General features: G+C 38.0%; 1 protein-coding gene across 1 annotated transcript in view; it reads left to right on the plus strand.

Moving 5' to 3' along the window:
- PRKAR1B (protein kinase cAMP-dependent type I regulatory subunit beta) overlaps positions 1 to 20765 on the plus strand; it is an 807144-nt gene that overhangs the window by 708772 nt on the left and 77607 nt on the right. The window lies entirely within an intron of this gene.

Below are 20765 nucleotides of genomic sequence, written 5' to 3' on the forward strand. Positions count from 1 at the left end.
GTCTTTCTATCTATACACTTTCTGAGACATCCGCTTCTACTGAGCATGTGCAAGAGTTCATATTTTGTGATTGGCTGAGTCACATGATATGGGGGAGGAAAAATTAAAGCAACTGAAATTTGTGTGAAAACAAAATGTACTGCTCATATAAAAAGTTTTAATGCATTATGGTTTTGTTACGCATTTGTTAATTGTTGTAAAATTCTACTGTATTAAATGATCCTTAAAGGGACATAAAACTCACATTTTTCTATCATGATTTAGAAAGAGTATGCAATTTTAAACAAATTTCAAATGTATTTATATTATCTAATTTGCTTCATTCTCTTGATATACTTTGTTGAAAAACATATCTAAATAGGCTCAGTAGCTGCTGATTGGTGGCTGCAGATAGATGCCTTGTTTGATTGCTTCACCCATGTGCATTGCTATTGCCTCAACAAAGAATACCTAAAGAATGAAGAAAATTAGATGATAGAAGTAAACTGGAATTTTGTTTAAAACTGCATTATCTTTCTGAATCATGAAAGAAAAATCTTGGATTTCATGTCACTTTAAGATTAAATAAAGAGATGGTTTGCATAGGAGGCAGAGACAGCTAAGTGTATAAAGGTACACGGTATAACTAATTTGAAATGTATCACGGGGCTTGCCTTGATGTGGGCAAGTGAGCTTACATTGTAATTTCAAAACTTTTCTGCGGTCTTGCAATAAATTAACATAACATTAAACACTGGGTTTAGTGCAATTATTTTAAATGGGCTTAACTTTTGCTCCACTTGCCTTATTTGGAGTAGCAAATCTAAACTTCTTAATGGCTTGTCACTGTCATTTTGTTGGCAAAGCTTTCATGGTTTTACACATTATTATCTTCTAGAGATATGCAGTGGGAAAGTTTCCAGTGTGCACTTTCAACTCTCGGAATTGAAAAACCCTAAAGTTTCAGAGTTAAAAGACCATTAAGTATAATTGCATAATTAACAAGTGCATAATAAAAAGACAACACAACACAATGTTTAAAATATTATTATTTTTTTTGTTAACCCCTTAAGGACAAGGCAATTTTTCAATTTCTTTCCCTTAAGGACCAGGGCTATTTTTACATTTCTGCGGTGTTTGTGTTTAGCTGTAATTTTCCTCTTACTCATTTACTGTACCCACACATATTATATACCGTTTTTCTCACCATTAAATGGACTTTCCAAAGATACCATTATTTTCATCATATCTAATAATTTACCATAAAAAAATTATAAAATATGATGAAAAAATTGAAAAAAACACACGTTTTCTAAATTTGACCCCCAAAATCTGTTGCACATCTACAACCACCAAAAAACACTCATGCTAAATAGTTTCTAAATTTTGTCCTGAGTTTAGAAATACCAAATGTTTACATGTTCTTTGCTTTTTTTGTAAGTTATAGGGCAATAAGTACAAATAGCACTTTGCTATTTCCAAATCATTTTTTTTTTTCAAAATTAGCGCTAGTAGTTACATTGGAACACTGATATCTCTCTGGAATCCCTGAATATCCATTGACATGTATATTTTTTTTTTTTTTTTTAGTAGACATCTCAAAGTGTTGATCTAGGCCCATTTTGGTATATTTCATGCCACCATTTCACCGCCAAATGCGATCAAATAAAAAAAAATTGTTCACTTTTTCACAAACTTTAGGTTTCTCACTGAAATTATTTACAAACAACTTGTGCCATTATGGCACAAATGGTTGTAAATGCTTCTCTGGGATCCACTTTGTTTAGAAATAGCAGATATATATGGCTTTGGCGTTGCTTTTTGGTAATTAGAAGGCCGCTAAATGCCGCTGCGCACCACATTTGTATTAGGCCCAGCAGTGAAGGGGTTAATTAGGTAGCTTGTAGGGTTAATTTTAGCTTTAGGGTAGTGTAGTAGACAACCCAAAGTATTGATCTAGGCCAATTTTGATATATTTCATGCCACCATTTCACTGCCAAATGCGATAAAATAAAAAAAATTGTTCACTTTTTCACTAACTTTGGGTTTCTCACTGAAATATTTACAAACAGCTTGTGCAATTATGGCACAAATGGTTGTAAATGCTTCTCTGGGATCCCCTTTGTTCAGAAATAGCAGACATATATGGCTTTGGCATTGCTTTTTGGTAATTAGAAGACCGCTAAATGCCGCTGCGCACCAAACTTGTATTTTGCCCAGCAGTGACAAGGTTAATTAGGGAGCTTGAAGGCTTAATTTTAGCTTTAGTGTATAAATCAGCCTCCCACCAGACACATCACACCCCCTAATCCCTCCCAAACAGCTCTCTTCCCTCCCCCACCCCACAATTGTCCCCGCCATCTTAAGTACTGGCAGAAAGTCTGCCAGTACTAAAATAAAAGTTTTATTTTGGGTTTTTTTATTATTTAAAAAAATAATAATCATATTCTGCTGTGTAGGATCCCCCCCTTAGCCCCCAACCTGCCTGATCCCCCCCAAAGAGCTCTCTAACCCTCCCCCCACTAACTATTAGTCACCATTTTGGGTACTGGCAGCTGTCTGCCAGTACCCACTTTGCAAAATAACTTTTTTTTTTAAACCTAACTTTTTCTGTAGTGTAGCTGCCCCCCTCCATACCCTACACCCTCCCCCTCCCAGATCACCCCCAGATCACCCCTCCTCTGCACCCACCACCCTCTCCCAGCAAAAAAAAACTCCACACTAAGTTGCCTTAGATCGCGGGTGCGCGCACACGTGCGCGTGCGTGCAAACCCGCCCCTCACCTCCAGCGCACGCTCCCGCGCGCACCCGGCATAGAGAACAGCCGGAAGGAAGTTCCCCAGTGATGGGCCGTCCACCCACCTCCCTGTAATGGCTCCCACCCACCAACGATCGGCACCATCACTGGCCGATGCAGAGAGGGCCACAGAGTGGCTCTCTCTGCATCAGTGTGCCTAAAAAGGTATTGCAGTGATGCCTCAATATTGAGGCATCACTGCAATACCTTGAAAGCGGCTGGAAGCGATCAGGATCGCTTCCAGCCGCTTGAAACCCTTAACGACGTACAGGGTATGTCGCTGGTCTTTAAAGACCAGCTTGTGTAAGACGTACCCTGTATGACATGCGTCGTTAAGGGTTCAAATGTATTTTTCTTTTTTGCCAGCCCCGTGTCATGTGACAGCCATCAGCCAATCACAGACTAGTATATATATATATATATATATATATATATATATATATATATATTTAAACGTATACATGCTCAATAGTAGTTGGTGCCTCAGAAAGTGTGCATATATAAAAACTGCAAATTTTAATATTAGAAGTAAATTGGAATGTCAACTGCATGCTGAATCAGGAAAATTGAATTTTGATTTTAGTCTCAAGGGGGCAATTTATGTGTATAGGGATATATGGCCAGTTATAGAATGATTTGACTGGATTTGTTTTCATTAAGGATAATCTAGTGTGTAACACATTTAGGCATTCAGACACATCCAGGCAATACTTAATTACATTTTATGGATTTACACTGTCATACTGATTTTATAATTGTTGCATTAGAACGGGAAAACCCAATCTGACTTTCCATCAAAATTAAATCACTAACAGTAAATGAAGATGAGAAGAGTTGGGGATTATGGTGTACACAAAATTATAAATAAAATAAAACAATCTGTATTTTATTGTTTCACATTAAAAAATTACAAAAACCACAATCAAAATAAAAAAAGAGCTGTTATTTACTCCCTTCAAAAAATGGAAAAGAGGGACTCTGCTACGCCGTAGAGTTGAGAATATCTACTAGAGTGGCAGCCTTTAAACTATCCATTATGTAGTGCCATAGCCTTTTTCTTAAAGCTTATAAGGGGAGAAAAATATGTACAGAAGAGGGGGAACTCAAAAGATAATAATATGCATGGCTACTCCATAAGTTTCCTGTCCAATAACCAGATACCTCGGCCTCAGGTTGAGAGTCACGCTAGTAGTCTTAGCATCCCTTAAAGGGACAGTCTACACCAAAAATGTTATTGTTTAAAAAGACAGATACTCCCTTTATTACCAATTCTCCAGTTTTGCATAACCAGCACAGGTATATTAATATACTTTTTACCACTGTGATTACCTTGTATCTAAGCTTCTGCAGACTTTTAGGTACAGGTGGTAGTTTGGATTCACAGAAATCATCAGATAATAGCACATTTTGGATTCATGAAACTAACTTTTTTTTGTTTCTGTATGAGAAGTTTTTATAGATAACCTCTATCCAAAAATCTTTCTCTTCTTTTGTAGCTTTTTAAAATTAATTTATTGTTCAACAATTCTTTCATCCTTAAATATTCCCCAGTTGGTAATCTCTTAATTACTGGTAGAGATTGAACACTATTGGCATGTGGAATGGTACTGGTAGAAGTTACTTTCCTGTAGTTTTTTGGTATATAATTCTCCAGACTCCTTTTTCCAAATCCAAAAGTTCCACTTTTAGTGCATTACTTTGATAGGTTAATTTCAGAGTTATTTCATTCTTGTTAAGTGTGTATATAAATAATTCAGTATCTGTCCTGGTCCATCCCAAAATATCATCTATTTACCTAGCCATAGGGCTAGATTACAAGTGGAGAGCTAAATATATTTTTTGTGAGGGCGATATTTGCGCTCCACTTAGTAAATGTTCGCTGGTATCACAAGTTAGCCACAATACTAATGCGACCTCAAGTTCACATTGCATGGAAGCTTTGCACAAGAGCATGTTTCCATAGGCTCCAATGGGAGCCTCATTCTTATGCTGTGAGACACGGCATGAGAACCTTGCACAGCGAAGGGGGTAAGTCACGCAGCGATGGCCAGCAAATGTTAAATATATATGTATATATATTTATTTAGACCACATAGACCATAGAAAAAAATACAGCACTGAAAAGTGCCTTTGTATTGTGGTCTAACACCCCACAATCGCCAACTTTAACCCTTAAAAACGGCTTGAGGACATTTGGGGCACTTTTGGAAAATTAACCAGGGATCTGATCTTTGGTTAATTTTCGGGGGGCTAATTGCTACCGCGAGCTTGCGGTAGCAATAACCAGCCACTTGTAATCTAGCACAATAAATTAGTTCTCCACTTGTAATCTAGCACATAGTGATCTATATTGTTTGTATTCTTGCATATTGTCATTAAACAATTGAGTTACTTCTAACCCAAATATAAATTGGTATACATAAGTACATATTCAGACACATCCAAACAAGTGAGAAGAATTCCTCAACAATCTGTATTTCCAATGCAGCAAGAGATTTTAGGAATTAGATTAACACGTTCTTACTACTTAGCTTCTTAGAACAATTCATTCATAGGAGTGCAAGTATGTTCATAAAAAGTTTTTGCTTACATAGCATTTGTCAGACATGCAGTGACTGAAAAATACTCATAATTCACATGTTCGTCCATTATGGGACTTTGAGTTTGAAGTTGAGTTGTGACTGTTGTACTGTGCAGCTGTTGAAGGTACCCAAACCAATCAGAAAACACATTACAGTGGGCAAAATTACTCCACCATAAATGAGACTGCGTTAAATAAATAATTTTGGAGACTAAGTATCCACAAAGGTGAGGAGACTTTTTTTTACAAAAGAATCCTTCAATGCACAAGATTTTTAATGGTGCAAGGGATTCTGGGTTAGGATATGCAAACGATATTCACAATCTCTCACTTTTCGGCATAAAATTTGAAAAGTGGTGATAGTTACTCAGTGTTACATCAATGCCACAAATGAGTTAAGTGGCTGATTAAGTTTCTAAGAATAATTCTAGTTTAGCCATTCTGTTTGTAAGGACTTGCATTGTTTCTTACTATGGGCCTGAGAGACATCACGTCGAATCTTTGAGCATTATATTGTAATGTATGTGTTTCTACTTCACATCTAGAACCCTGCATAGTGGAATAAACAGCTGCCACAATAACATTTGCCTTTGTAATTTTTAAGTAACCTCACAGTACTGATGAGACCTTTTAGATCATTATGGGTTTGCCTGGTAGAAAAATGTCTACAATGATAAAGTAAGGCCTGGCAATATAATGGAAGATTAATACAGAAAGACCATTTCTCTACCAGTACGCGTTTCAATAGCTTGTTACATGGTGAGTTACCACCTGGGTAATTAAAAGAAGCTACTTTCAGGTGGTATCCAATCCATAGAACAAGCTAATGAGCTGTTGTTCATTCCTGGAAGAACACTTCTATTTTTGTATGTATATGCATTATGACCCCGGGGAATGTTTCCCTAAGGGTGATGGGAGAATCCTTGACCAATGTGCCAGAGGGATATGACTGCACCTTACTGATGAGGCCCAAAGGAGGCCGAAGCGATTGTCTGGAGTTGCCATTTTCCTTGTTCAGAGGAGAGAAGCCTGGTATTTTCACTCCTCTGTGAAAAAGCATAATTGGGCTAAAAGAAGCTAGGTGATAACCGGGCCATATAACAAGCCACTGAGCTGTTGTTCATTCTTGACAGATTGCTTCTATTTCTGTATGAATATGATGAAAGTTGTTTAAAAATATTTGTGTAATTAAATTAACTTCTTAATTTGCAATTTAAAAACAAAATTTAAACACTTATTTAAAAATAACTAAAACTGTTTTCATCATTATATTTGGAATAAACAAGCAATAGGTAATGATTTGCATCTTAAGACAATCTGTTGACTTAAAGAATAAGTAAATCTGATACTATAATAGATAACATTTGTATAAAAGGTCATGAACCGGACACGCGAATAAGTTTAGATTAGAAACAAGGCAAATGCCCTGTTTATCTTGTGCTTACTTGAGAGAAGGAAAAGATTAAACGGACATAAAAGTACAATAAGAACATACTATAATATGTTATAGCATTGTTTTATTACAGTATTGCTGGCCTATATTTATATTGTTAAAGGAACATAATACTTATATGCTAAATTTCTTGAAAGTGATGTGGAATAACTGTAAAACTCTAACCAGAAAATATCTCATGAACATCTTTATGTAAAAATGGAAGATATTTTACATAGTAGTAAGTGCTCAGTGAACTGTTATCCTTCAGCTACTGTCCAACTGAAGGTTAAAAAAACAAAAATAAAAAACAGTAGCCAATCAGCATGAGCAATGCTAAGGTCATGATTTTGCTTTCCTTTGATCTCATGAGATTTTACTGAAATCTCGTGGGATTACATAGTAAATGCCCTTAAACTGAGTAGAGAAATAACATGACGGTGCTGCACATGCCAGATGCACGCTCCCTTGCAAGTCCTGGACTAGCATCCTAATTGGCCTCTTAAAGTCCATTTACAATTGGATGTGGCTACTGAGGAAAGGTTGAGGTAAAATGTCTTCCTTTTTTACATAGAGATGTTCAGGTGATATTTTCTAGTCAGCTTTTTACAACTATGCTGCATCACTTTCAATTTGGATTTCATGTCCCTTTAACCCAAGCAAAGGGGTTAAACACATTGTTACAGTCAGCTCCAGACTTACTGTCCCTTTAAGTAATATTTAACAGTCATTGATTCCAGCTGGAATATGCAACTCCAGGTGGAAATCAACTTTCATTAATGAAGAATCACCGTCTCCACTGTCAACTATATTATTAAGTAATATTAAAGAACCAACAATTCACGTGAAATGGTAACTCCAGGTAGACATTAACTTAACATTTATAGTGTGTAAAAATGTCTGTCATGTGACAGAGCACTACTTAAAGAGACAGTCTACAATATAATTTTTATTGTTTTAAAAGATAGATAATCCCTTTATTACTCATTCCCCAGTTTTGCATAACCAACACAGTTATATTAATATACTTTTTACCTTTGTGATTACCTTGTATCTAAGCATCTTCTGATAGCCCCCTGATCACATGACTTTTTATTTATTATCTAATGACTTGCATTTAGTACTGTGTTGTGCTAAATCTTTAATAGCTCCTTGGGCGTGATCACAATATTATCTTTATGGCCCACATGAAGTAGCAGTCTCCTGTTATGAAAATCAAATAAAAAGGCATGTGATTAAGAGCCTGCCTATAGTGGCTTAGAAACAGGCAGAAATGTAGAGGTTTAAATGTAAATATTAATATATTAATGTTAGTTGGGCAAAGCTGGGGAATGGGTAGTAAAGGCATTATCTATCTTTTTAAACAATAACAATTTTAGTTTATACTGTCCCTTTAAACATATTAAAATATTTAGAAAAAAAAGTTTGTGAGGCAAACAGGAACTGCATGAACCCAAAAGGGTAATTGCGTACTCGTTTATAAGCAGAACTCCCACTACTTTATTGGTATTCAGCGACATAAGAAAGTAAAAATATATATATATACTCAGTAGAGGAACGTTTGTTTTACAAAATATAGAAATAAATAAATAATCCTCTTCCTTAGAGTCAAAAAATAAAAATGGCATAATGTCCATTTAATATTAAATATTAATATTTAGATAGAGCATACAATTTTAAACAATGTTCCAATTTACTTCTGTTATCTAATTTGCTTTGTAAAAACATACCTAGGTAGTCTCAGTAAAGCACTATATGTGCTAGCTTTGAAATGGTGGCTGCACATAGATACCTCTTGTGATTGGCTCACCAAATGTGTTCAGATTGGCTCACTAGATTTTTTTTTAGCATTTTTGCTTTTGTAAACAGAAATAGAGACTTCTTTTTTAGTTTACCTATGAAAACTATGTTTATATTTTTTAGCATAAAAAGTGCTTTCCGTTTCAACTAGCTATTTATTCACAGAATTAAGAAATGATTGTAAAATTATAAAAAAGTAAAAAAACATAAAAAGATTCATTATTAAATTCCACAAAAACCTGTAGCTTACTAACTGTAGAAAAAAATTGCAAAGTTTGTTCATTGACGTGCTCTTATTTTGCTATGACCAAACCATTTTAAAGTCTTTATCTGCAGCTATGTCTAAAAATGATGCAGGGGTAACTAATTTCATAAAGCAGAACTGTCTAAATTCTCAAAATTGACCCCAAAACCTATATATATATATTTTAAGTAGAAAACCCAAGGTATTGATCTAGGCCCATTTTGGTATGTTTCATTGCTTCCAAAATCAATCATATAAGAAAAACCTTTTTTACAAACTTTGTGTTTATCACTAAAATTATTCACACACTACTGTAGTCATAACACAAATGGTTGTAATAGCTTTTCTGGGATCCCCGCTTTGCTCAGAAATAGCAGACATGCATGGATTTGCTAATGGTTTTGGATAATTAGATGGCCTATAATTGCAGCTGTGCACCACACTTCTGAAATTCCCAGTAGCAAAGGGGTTAATAATTTAGCTGTTATAGGTAATTATTGCTGTAGTGTAGTGATTACCCTCCAACCCCCTGATCCCTCCCAAACAGTTCTCTTCCCTTGGCCCCCTGACTGGTCACTATCATCTTAGGTACTGGCAACCAGTCTGCAGTTGAGGCCTTTTTTAAATATTTATTTATTTTATTTTCTGTAGTGTAGGGATCCCTTCTCAACCTCCCAGCTCCCTCACCCCACCTAAATAGCTCTCTAACCCTCCACACTTCCACTGTTCCCCACCATGTTTTTACTAGGGCCTCTGTAATGGACGTAGGTACTGTCAACATAGTGCACTGTGCAAAGTACTGTGTGACTTAGTACCTATGTCAAAAAGTTGCAGGGGTTAAACAACTTTCTTAAAAAAAAATATATTTGAATTTTGCTTAGTTCTCTTGATATCCTTTGTTAAAGAGTAATCCTAGGTGAGCTCAAGAGTGTGCACGTGTCTTTAGACATCTGGCAGCAGTGTTTGTAACAATGTTTATAGCACTTATACAGCTATCTATACTGCTGCCATAGATTTCTAGAGATGCATGCAAACTTCCAAGCTCCTTTCAGCCTACTTTGTTTTATGCTTCAACAGAGGATACCAAGACAACAAAACAAATTTGAAAGACAAAGGAACATTTTAAATTTGTTTAAAACTGCATGTGTGCCCTATCTGAATCATGAACATTTAAAGGGACACTCAGATCAAATTCAATTTTTATGATTCAGATACAGCATGTAATTTTAAACAACTTTCCAATTTACTTCCATTAACAAAAATGTGCACAGTCTTTTATATTTACACTTTTTGAGTCACCAGCTCTTACTGAGCATGTGCAAGAACTCAGACTATGCGTATATGCATTTGTAATTGGCTGATGGCTGTCACATGGTACAGGGGGAGTGGAAATATACATAACTTTGAAATTTGTTAGAAAAGAATCTACTACTCATTTGAAATTTAGAGTAAATGCTATTGTATTGTCTTGTTATCTTGCATTTGTTGATTATGCAAATCTACTTTGTTTAATGGTCCTTTAATTTTGAATTTACCCTTTAAAATGAAAAATAAATTGAGAGACTTAAAGGACCAGTAATTACAGTAGATTTGCAAAATCAACTAATGTGTGATAAAAAGACAATGCAATATCATTTAGTTAGAACTTTAAATGAGTAGTAGATTTTCTTCTAACACATTTCAAATAATTATGTCTATTTCCACTCCTCCTGTATCATGTGACAGCCATCAGCCAATTACAAATGCATTTGTATATTATGTAAATTCTTGCACATGCTCAGTAGAAGCTGGTGACTTAAAAATTATAAATATAAAAAGACTGTGCACATTTTGTTAATGGAAGTAAATTGGAAAGATGTTTAAAATTGCTGCTCTATCTGAATCATGAAAGTTAAATTTTTACTTGAGTGTGCCTTTAATATAATATTTAATTGAAATTAATGTACTACTTACTTAGTGCCTCAGGTTGTCTCCTGTCCACTACATTCATGCAGTGCTTTTTTTAATATACAAAACATTTTCCCTTTTAAATAATTCTGGTGCACTTAGCACCCCAGGCTTAATACAAAAGACATAGCTATAATATAATGCTGCCATTGAAATACACTTTTCATTGCAATAGTATGTGGTATTATAGATGTGATTATGAATTGTGCGCATATAAGCCGCAGGTAGTATTTCTCTCTCAACCTGTTCCAGCTATTGAATTGTTATGGGAGAAGCCTCATATAAAAGGCACATACTCCGAATTATTATGATGTGATTTGGCAACCAGTGCCACATTTTAGAGAAAACTGTTCTCAAACCAACTATGGAGACTAACGTTATCCACCCCATTTCCATGGATATAAGAGCAACATTGGCTGGCAGAGGAAAAACTGATGTGGCATTAATCCAAGATTCAACAGCTGTTGCATTAAAAAAAAAAGTTGGTAACTATTTATGCGTGTTGCCAAATTTCCACACTCCGTTTTATCTTTTTTTTTCGGAGGCGCCTGTGTTTAAGCAGGGAACAGAAAATCTATGAGACGTTTGAACTGTATGCTGAACTGGGATGTGAATTATCATTTAGTATGTAGCAGATTTCAACCAGGAAAATAACCTGAGTACCTGGTTCGAGTGATCTCATGTGAGCTGCATTTTTAATAGGAAACATGTTGAAGCTTGGGGGAAAAATGTTGATATAAGAACATTCTTATATCATGAGTCTACAAAAGTTAATCACTTGCAGACTTGTATGGCAGCGTGGAAAGTGATGCGAGACTGTAAGGTTTATCATCTCTAGAAACCTGTGTTTGAACTGAGATTAAACCGTTTGAGTACCATTCATATGTAGGGCATGATGGGAGAATGACTAATAATGTTTTCAGACAATCAAAGCTGCAGGTTCCGTTGCCTTCAAGAGATATGTAATTCTTAAGTAATTGTTGACAATGGATTTGAAAGTGCATGATTTACTGATGGGTTTTTTTCTTCTTTTTTTTTTTTTTCTAAAAAAAAGTATTAATGTACTGTAAACTTATATTTAAAGGGATATGAAAGTCAAAATGGAAGTTTCATGGTTCAGATTTAGGCCTCTATTTAAGAAAGTCTGGCGGACCTGATCCGACAGTGCGGGTCAGGTCCACCAGACCTCGCTGAATACGGAGAGCAATACGCTCTCCGTATTCAGCATTGCATCAGCAGCTCACAAGAGCTACTGGTGCAACGCCGCCCCCTGCTGACTCGCGGCCAATGGGCCGCCAGCAGGGGGGTGTCAATCCACCTGATCGTACTCGATCGGGTTGAATTACGGCGATGTCTGTCCATTCGGAGCTTGATAGATAGGCCCCACAGGCTTTTCAATGTACATCTATTATCACATTTATTTTGTTGTCTTATTGGAATCCTGTGTTTAAAGCATACCTAGATAGGCTTAGTAGCGGCAATGCACTACTTGCTGATGGTTGGTGGCTTTGCATATATGCCTCTTCTCATTGGCTCACCAGATGAGTTCAGAACTCTGGAGCTGACATTAACTATGTATTTAATCATTTGCAGGGGGTAACCACATAGAACATGTTATCACTGAACTATTGCACTACCTAGATAGGCTTAGTAGCGGCAATGCACTACTAGATAGGCTTAGTAGCGGCAATGCACTACTTGCTGATGGTTGGTGGCTTTGCATATATGCCTCTTCTCATTGGCTCCCCAGATGAGTTCAGAACTCTGGAGCTGACATTAACTATGTATTTAATCATTTGCAGGGGGTAACCACATAGAACATGTTATCACTGAACTATTGCATTTTTTAACCCTTTTAACTTTTTAGTTTTCTTTAGCTTGAGGAATTGTTTACAATGGGGTACAGTCCGGAAGTGTACCAAGTTAGAAACAGGCCCTACATTATGACTTTTGCAGTCTGTTGGCACTTTGTCCTTCACAGGCTCCGGTCTATATAAATAATATATTAAACATGATTTCTCCAACATAGGTGTGTCCGGTCCACGGCGTCATCCTTACTTGTGGGATATTCTCTTCCCCAACAGGAAATGGCAAAGAGCCCAGCAAAGCTGGTCACATGATCCCTCCTAGGCTCCGCCTACCCCAGTCATTCTCTTTGCCGTTGTACAGGCAACATCTCCACGGAGATGGCTTAGAGTTTTTTAGTATTCAATCAAGAGTTTGTTATTTTAAAATAGTGCTGGTATGTACTATTTACTCTGAAACAGAAAAGAGATGAAGATTTCTGTTTGTATGAGGAAAATGATTTTAGCAACCGTTACTAAAATCCATGGCTGTTCCACACAGGACTGTTGAGAGGAATTAACTTCAGTTGGGGGAACAGTGAGCAGTCTTTTGCTGCTTGAGGTATGACACATTCTAACAAGACGATGTAATGCTGGAAGCTGTCATTTTCCCTATGGGATCCGGTAAGCCATTTTTATTCACACAGTAAATAAGGGCTTCACAAGGGCTTATTAAGACTGTAGACATTTTCTGGGCTAAATCGATCATATTTACACATATTTAGCCTTGAGGAATCATTTAATCTGGGTATTTTTTGTAAAATAATATCGGCAGGCACTGTTTTAGACACTTTATTCTATTGGGGCTTTCCCTAATCATAGTCAGAGCCTCATTTTCGCGCCGGTATGGCGCACTTGTTTTTGAGAACAGCATGACATGCAGCTGCATGTGTGTGGAGCTCTGATACATAGAAAAGTCTTTCTGAAGGCATTATTTGGTATCGTATTCCCCTTTGGGCTTGGTTGGGTCTCAGCAAAGCAGATTCCAGGGACTGTAAAGGGGTTAAATATAAAAACGGCTCCGGTTCCGTTATTTTAAGGGTTAAAGCTTCCAAATTTGGTGTGCAATACTTTTAAGGCTTTAAGACACTGTGGTGAAATTTTGGTGAATTTTGAACAATTCCTTCATACTTTTTCGCAATTGCAGTAATAAAGTGTGTTCAGTTTAAAATTTAAAGTGACAGTAACGGTTTTATTTTAAAACGTTTTTTGTGCTTTGTTATCAAGTTTATGCCTGTTTAACATGTCTGAACTACCAGATAGATTGTGTTCTGACTGTGGGGAAGCCAAGGTTCCTTCTCATTTAAATAGATGTGATTTATGTATAAAAAATTTAGTAAAAATGATGCCCAAGATGATTCCTCAAGTGAGGGGAGTAAGCATGGTACTGCATCATCCCCTCCTTCGTCTACACCAGTTTTGCCCATACAGGAGGCCCCTAGTACATCTAGCGCGCCAATACTCCTTACTATGCAATAATTAACGGCTGTAATGGATAATTCTATCAAAAACATTTTAGCCAATATGCCCACTTATCAGCGAAAGCGCGACTGCTCTGTTTTAGAAAATACTGAAGAGCATGAGGACGCTGATGATATTGTTTCTGAAGGGCCCCTACACCAGTCTGAGGGGGCCAGGGAGGTTTTGTCTGAGGGAGAAATTTCAGATTCAGGAAAAATTTCTCAACAAGCTGAACCTGATGTGATTACTTTTAAATTTAAGTTGGAACATCTCCGCGCTCTGCTTAAGGAGGTGTTATCCAAGTTGGATGATTGTGATTATCTGGTCATTCCAGAAATACTATGTAAAATGGACAAGTTCCTAGAGGCCCCGGGGCCCCCCGAAGCTTTTCCTATACTCAAGCGGGTGGCGTACATTGTTAATAAAGAATGGGACAGGCCCGGTGTACCTTTTGTACCTCCCCCCATATTTAAAAAATTGTTTCCTATAGTCGACCCCAGAAAGGACTTATGGCAGACAGTCCCCAAGGTCGAGGGGGCGGTTTCTGCTCTAAACAAGCGCACCACTATACCCATAGAAGATAGTTGTGCTTTCCAAGATCCTATGGATATAAAATTAGAAGGTTTGCTAAAAAAGATGTTTGTTCAGCAAGGTTACCTTCTACAACCAATTGCATGCATTGTCCCTGTCACTACAGCCGCGTGTTTCTGGTGCGATGAGCTAGAAAAGGCGATTATTAGTAATTCTTCTTCTTATGAGAAGATTATGGACAGAATTCGTGCTCTTAAATTGGCTAATTCTTTCACCCTAGACGCCACCTTGCAATTGGCTAGGTAAGCGGCGAAAAATTCTGGGTTTGCTATTGTGGCGCGCAGAGCGCTTTGGTTAAAATCTTGGTCAGCGGATGCGTCTTCCAAGATCAAATTGTTTGACATTCCTTTCAAGGGGAAAACACTGTTTGGCCCTGACTTGAAAGAGTTTATCTCTGATATCACTGGGGGCAAGGGCCACGCCCTTCCTCAGAATAGGTCTTTCAAGGCCAAAAATAAACCTAATTTTCGTCCCTTTCACAGAAACGGACCAGCCCCAAGTGCTACGTCCTCTAAGCAGGAGGGTAATACTTCTCAAGCCAATCCAGCCTGGAGACAAGGCAAGGCTGGAACAAAGGAAAGCAGGCCAAGAAACCTGCCACTGCTCCCAAGACAGCATGAGATGCGGGCCCCCGATCCGGGACCGGATTTGGTGGGGGGCAGACTCTCTCTCTTCACTCAGGCTTGGGCAAGAGATGTTCTGGATCCTTGGGCGCTAGAAATAGTCTTCCAAGGTTATCTTCTGGAAGTGATTCATCCTGTTCCATTAAAAGAACGAGGGATGGGGTTCTACTCCAATCTGTTCGTAGTTCCCAAAAAAGAGGGAACGTTCAGACCAATCTTAGATCTCAAGATCCTAAACAAGTTTCTCAAGGTTCCATCGTCCAAAATGGAAACCATTCGAACAATCCTTCCATCCAGGAAGGTCAATTCTTGACCACGGTGGATTTAAAGGATGCGTATCTACATATTCCTGTCCACAAGGAACATCATCGGTTCCTAAGGTTCGCATTCCTGGACAAGCATTACCAGTTCGTGGCGCTTCCTTTCGGATTAGCCACTGTTCCAAGGATTTTCACAAAGGTACTGGGGTCCCTTCTGGTGGTGCTAAGACCAAGGGGCATTGCTGTAGTACCTTACTTGGACGACATTCTGATTCAAGCGTCGTCCCTTCCTCTAGCAAAGGCTCACACGGACATAGTCCTGGCCTTTCTCAGATCTCACGGAAAAGAGTTCTCTATCTCCGTCGACAAGAGTTCCCTTCTTGGGAACAATAATAGACTCCTTAGAAATGAGGATTTTTCTGACAGAGACCAGAAAAACAAAACTTCTAAACTCTTGTCGGATACTTCCTTCCGTTCCTCTTCCTTCCATAGCGCAGTGCATGGAAGTGATAGGTTTGATGGTAGCGGCAATGGACATAGTTCCTTTTGCGCGCATTCATCTAAGACCATTTCAATTGTGTATGCTCAGTCAGTGGAATGGGGACTATTCAGACTTGTCTCCGAAGATACAAGTAAATCAGAGGACCAGAGACTCACTCCGTTGGTGGCTGTCCCTGGACAACCTGTCACAAGGGGTGACCTCCCGCAGACCAGAGTGGGTCATTGTCACGACCGACGCCAGTCTGATGGGCTGGGGCGCGGTCTGGGGATCCCTGAAAGCTCAGGGTCTTTGGTCTCGGGAAGAATCTCTTCTACCGATAAATATTCTGGAACTGAGAGCGATATTCAATGCTCTCAAGGCTTGGCCTCAGCTAGCGAGGGCCAAGTTCATACGGTTTCAATCAGACAACATGACGACTGTTGCGTACATCAACCATCAGGGGGGAACAAGGAGTTCCCTGGCGATGGAAGAAGTGACCAAAATCATTCAATGGGCGGAGACTCGCTCCTGCCACCTGTCTGCAATCCACATCCCAGGAGTGGAAACTTGGGAAGCGGATTTTCTGAGTCGTCAGACATTGCATCCGGGGGTGTGGGAACTCCATCCGGAACTCTTTGCCCAAATCACTCAACTGTGGGGCATTCCAGACATGGATCTGATGGCCTCTCGTCAGAACTTCAAGGTTCCTTGCTACGGGTCCAGATCCAGGGATCCCAAGGCGACTCTAGTAGATGCACTAGTAGCACCTTGGACCTTCAACCTAGCTTATGTATTCCCGCCGTTTCCTCTCATCCCCAGGCTGGTAGCCAGGATCAATCAGGAGAGGGCCTAGGTGATCTTGATAGGCAGATCTGGTGAATATGTCATCGGCTCCACCATGGAAGCTACCTTTGAGACGAGACCTTCTTGTTCAAGGTCCGTTCGAACATCCGAATCTGGTCCTACTCCAGCTGACTGCTTGGAGATTGAACGCTTGATCTTATCAAAGCGAGGGTTCTCAGATTCTGTTATTGATACTCTTGTTCAGGCCAGAAAGCCTGTAACTAGAAAAATTTACCACAAAATATGGAAAAAATATATCTGTTGGTGTGAATCTAAAGGATTCCCTTGGGACAAGGTAAAGATTCCTAGGATTCTATCCTTTCTTCAAGAAGGATTGGAGAAAGGATTATCTGCAAGTTCCTTGAAGGGACAGATTTCTGCCTTGTCTGTGTTACTTCACAAAGAGCTGGCAGCTGTGCCAGATGTTCAAGCCTTTGTTCAGGCTCTGGTTAGAATCAAGCCTGTTTACAAACCTTTGACTCCTCCTTGGAGTCTCAACTTAGTTCTTTCAGTTCTTCAGGGGGTTCCGTTTGAACCCTTACATTCCGTTGATATTAAGTTATTATCTTGGAAAGTTTTGTTTTTGGCTGCAATTTCTTCCGCTAGAAGAGTTTCAGAATTATCTGCTCTGCAGTGTTCTCCTCCTTATCTGGTGTTCCATGCAGATATGGTGGTTTTACGTACTAAACCTGGTTTTCTTCCAAAAGTTGTTTCTAACAAAAACATTAACCAGGAGATAGTCGTGCCTTCTTTGTGTCCGAAACCAGTTTCGAAGAAGGAACGTTTGTTGCACAATTTGGATGTTGTTCGCGCTCTAAGATTCTATTTAGATGCTACAAAGGATTTTAGACAAACATCTTCCTTGTTTGTTGTTTATTCTGGTAACAGGAGAGGTCAAAAAAGCAGCTTCTACCTCTCTCTCTTTTTGGATTAAAAGCATCATCAGATTGGCTTACGAGACTGCCGGACGGCAGCCTCCTGAAAGAATCACAGCTCATTTCACTAGGGCTGTGGCTTCCACATGAGCCTTCCAGTACGAGGCTTCTGTTGATCAGATATGTAGGGCAGCGACTTGGTCTTCACTGCACACTTTTACCAAATTTTACAAGTTTGATACTTTTGCTTCTTCTGAGGCTATTTTTTGGGAGAAAGGTTTTGCAAGCCGTGGTGCCTTCCATTTAGGTGACCTGATTTGCTCCCTCCCTTCATCCGTGTCCTAAAGCTTTGGTATTGGTTCCCACAAGTAAGGATGACGCCGTGGACCGGACACACCTATGTTGGAGAAAACAGAATTTATGTTTACCTGATAAATTACTTTCTCCAACGGTGTGTCCGGTCCACGGCCCGCCCTGGTTTTTTAATCAGGTCTGATAATTTATTTTCTTTAACTACAGTCACCACGGTATCATATGGTTTCTCCTATGCAAATATTCCTCCTTAACGTCGGTCGAATGACTGGGGTAGGCGGAGCCTAGGAGGGATCATGTGACCAGCTTTGCTGGGCTCTTTGCCATTTCCTGTTGGGGAAGAGAATATCCCACAAGTAAGGATGACGCCGTGGACCGGACACACCGTTGGAGAAAGTAATTTATCAGGTAAACATAAATTCTGTTTTTTTAAAACTGCGTTGGTATAAGGATTAATTTACTGATTGGGCTTGTAAACGAGCACACTCCAACACAGCATTCATGTTATATGCTGGCTTCCTGTTTCATATTTTTATGTTTGATAGTCGCATGGCTGATAGATGCCACTGGCTCACACACTAGAGCATAAGGCTAGACATGAAGCAACTACAACTAGCCTCTGACATAATTGTTGTATCTTTTTTTTTACTGCAAACTGCAGCTCACTTGTCTTGCAGTGCACGAGGGAAACGCATACACACACAAATTAAATCTTAGATGATTTCAGCATTAAAATATTATTGGCAGTGTTGCAACATTTACAAATGATGAGCACAAATGATGTTAAAAAATCTGTGTGCAGCTTAGTGCAGCCCCTGTGATTAATCAGTCACGACTGTGCTTACTTCCTGAAACTGATCTGTTGCCTAGGTAACAGTTGAGATGCAAACTCCCGTTTGAGTTCATGCTTTTTCATGTTTTTTTTGGCCTCTAGAAGTATTTTTGGTCTGAGCCACTGTGCCTAAATGGTAAATCAGCACTGGGTGTGATATATATTTCTAACAGTTGTAGTGACTAATAAGGACGAGCAAATGTTTAGCAACATTCGAAAAATCAAACAAATTTTAACACATTTGTTCGTTAATTTCGAATTTCTAATGTTTTATGGTGAAATGCTTGTGCAATGCCGCCCCCTGCACATTCACGGCCAATCGGCCGCTAGCAGGGGGTGTCAATCATCCCGATCGTATCAAATCGGGATAATTGCAGTCCGCCACCTCAGAGCATCCGCTGCTTGCTAAATCTACTCCTATGTATCTATTATGTATCAACTTACCAAATTCCCTGCCACATGAACTATTGAACTTCTGAATAGTATTTGTTAAATCGAATGTTACATTCGAAATTTCGAATGTGGACATTCAATCTAATTATAAACATTTGAATTTGAAAACTGTAAATAGCATTCGATAATAGAATTTTTAAGAATATTAGTTCTTATCAACATTCGATTATGTAAATCGAATTTCTACAATAACATTCGTTCTAACATTCGAATTAGAATATAAACACAATCGTCCATCCCTAGTGACAAAGCATTGGTCCTTTTTTAAAAAAAAAGAATATGCAGAACTAATTGTTAAATCACAACAACATACATGTACTATAGAATAACATACACATTATAATTGATTAAATAAAAAGGCTTCTATATCCCTTTAATTTCTCTGTTATGTATATATTTTTGTCCTGGGTAGACCTATCTATTTTGAATTGATAAAAAAAATTTAAATATTTTTTTTCCAACAACAAAAGTTATATTGTAAACTACCTGTAAGGTTGATTTATTTGAAGGTGTCTGATCCTAATATATACATTTTATGATTATACTGGAGGGGGATACATTTGTTTTACTTACTAGTAAAATGTTTATGTTTAGTGTGTAAAATACCAATTCTTAAGATCCCTTCCCATTTTTTTAATAAATTACCAGACCATTTTTCAATTTTCTTACCGTTAAGGACCAGGGCTGATTTTTCATTTCTGCTGTGTTTGTGTTTAGCTGTACTTTTTCCTCTTACTCATTTACTGTACCCACATAAATTATATACAGTTTTTCTCGCCAATAAATGGACTTTCTAAAGATATCTTATAATTTACTAGAAAATGTTTTATAAAATATGATGAAAAAATTTAAATAAAAACCACACACTTTTTCTAACTTTGACCCCCAAAATCACACATCTACAACCACCAAAAAACACCCATGCTAAATAGTTTCTAAATTCTGTCCTGAATTTAGAAATACCCAATGTTTATATGTTCTTTGCTTTTTTTGCACGTTATAGGGCAATAAATACAAGTAGCACTTTGCTATTTCCAAATCATTTATTTTAAAATTTAGTGATAGTTACATTGTAATACTGATATCTGTCAGGAATCCCTGAATCACCCTTCACATGTATATATTTGTTTTAGCAGACAACCAAAAGTATTGATCTAGGCCTATTTTGGTATATTTCATGCCACCCTTTCATCGCCAAATGCGATCAAATAAAAAAAATCAAATCAAATGCGATCAAATTATAAAATAAAAATCGTTTTAACGTTTAGAAAACTTTAGGTTTCTCACTGAAATTATTTACAAACAGCTTGTGCAATTATGGTACAAATGGTTGTAAAGGCTTCTCTGGGATCACCTTTGTTCAGAAATAGCAGACATATATAGTTTTGGCATTGCTTTTTGGTAATTAGA

Source organism: Bombina bombina, chromosome 11 (genome assembly GCF_027579735.1).
Source record: "Bombina bombina isolate aBomBom1 chromosome 11, aBomBom1.pri, whole genome shotgun sequence".
In the NCBI taxonomy this organism is placed as follows: domain Eukaryota; kingdom Metazoa; phylum Chordata; class Amphibia; order Anura; family Bombinatoridae; genus Bombina; species Bombina bombina.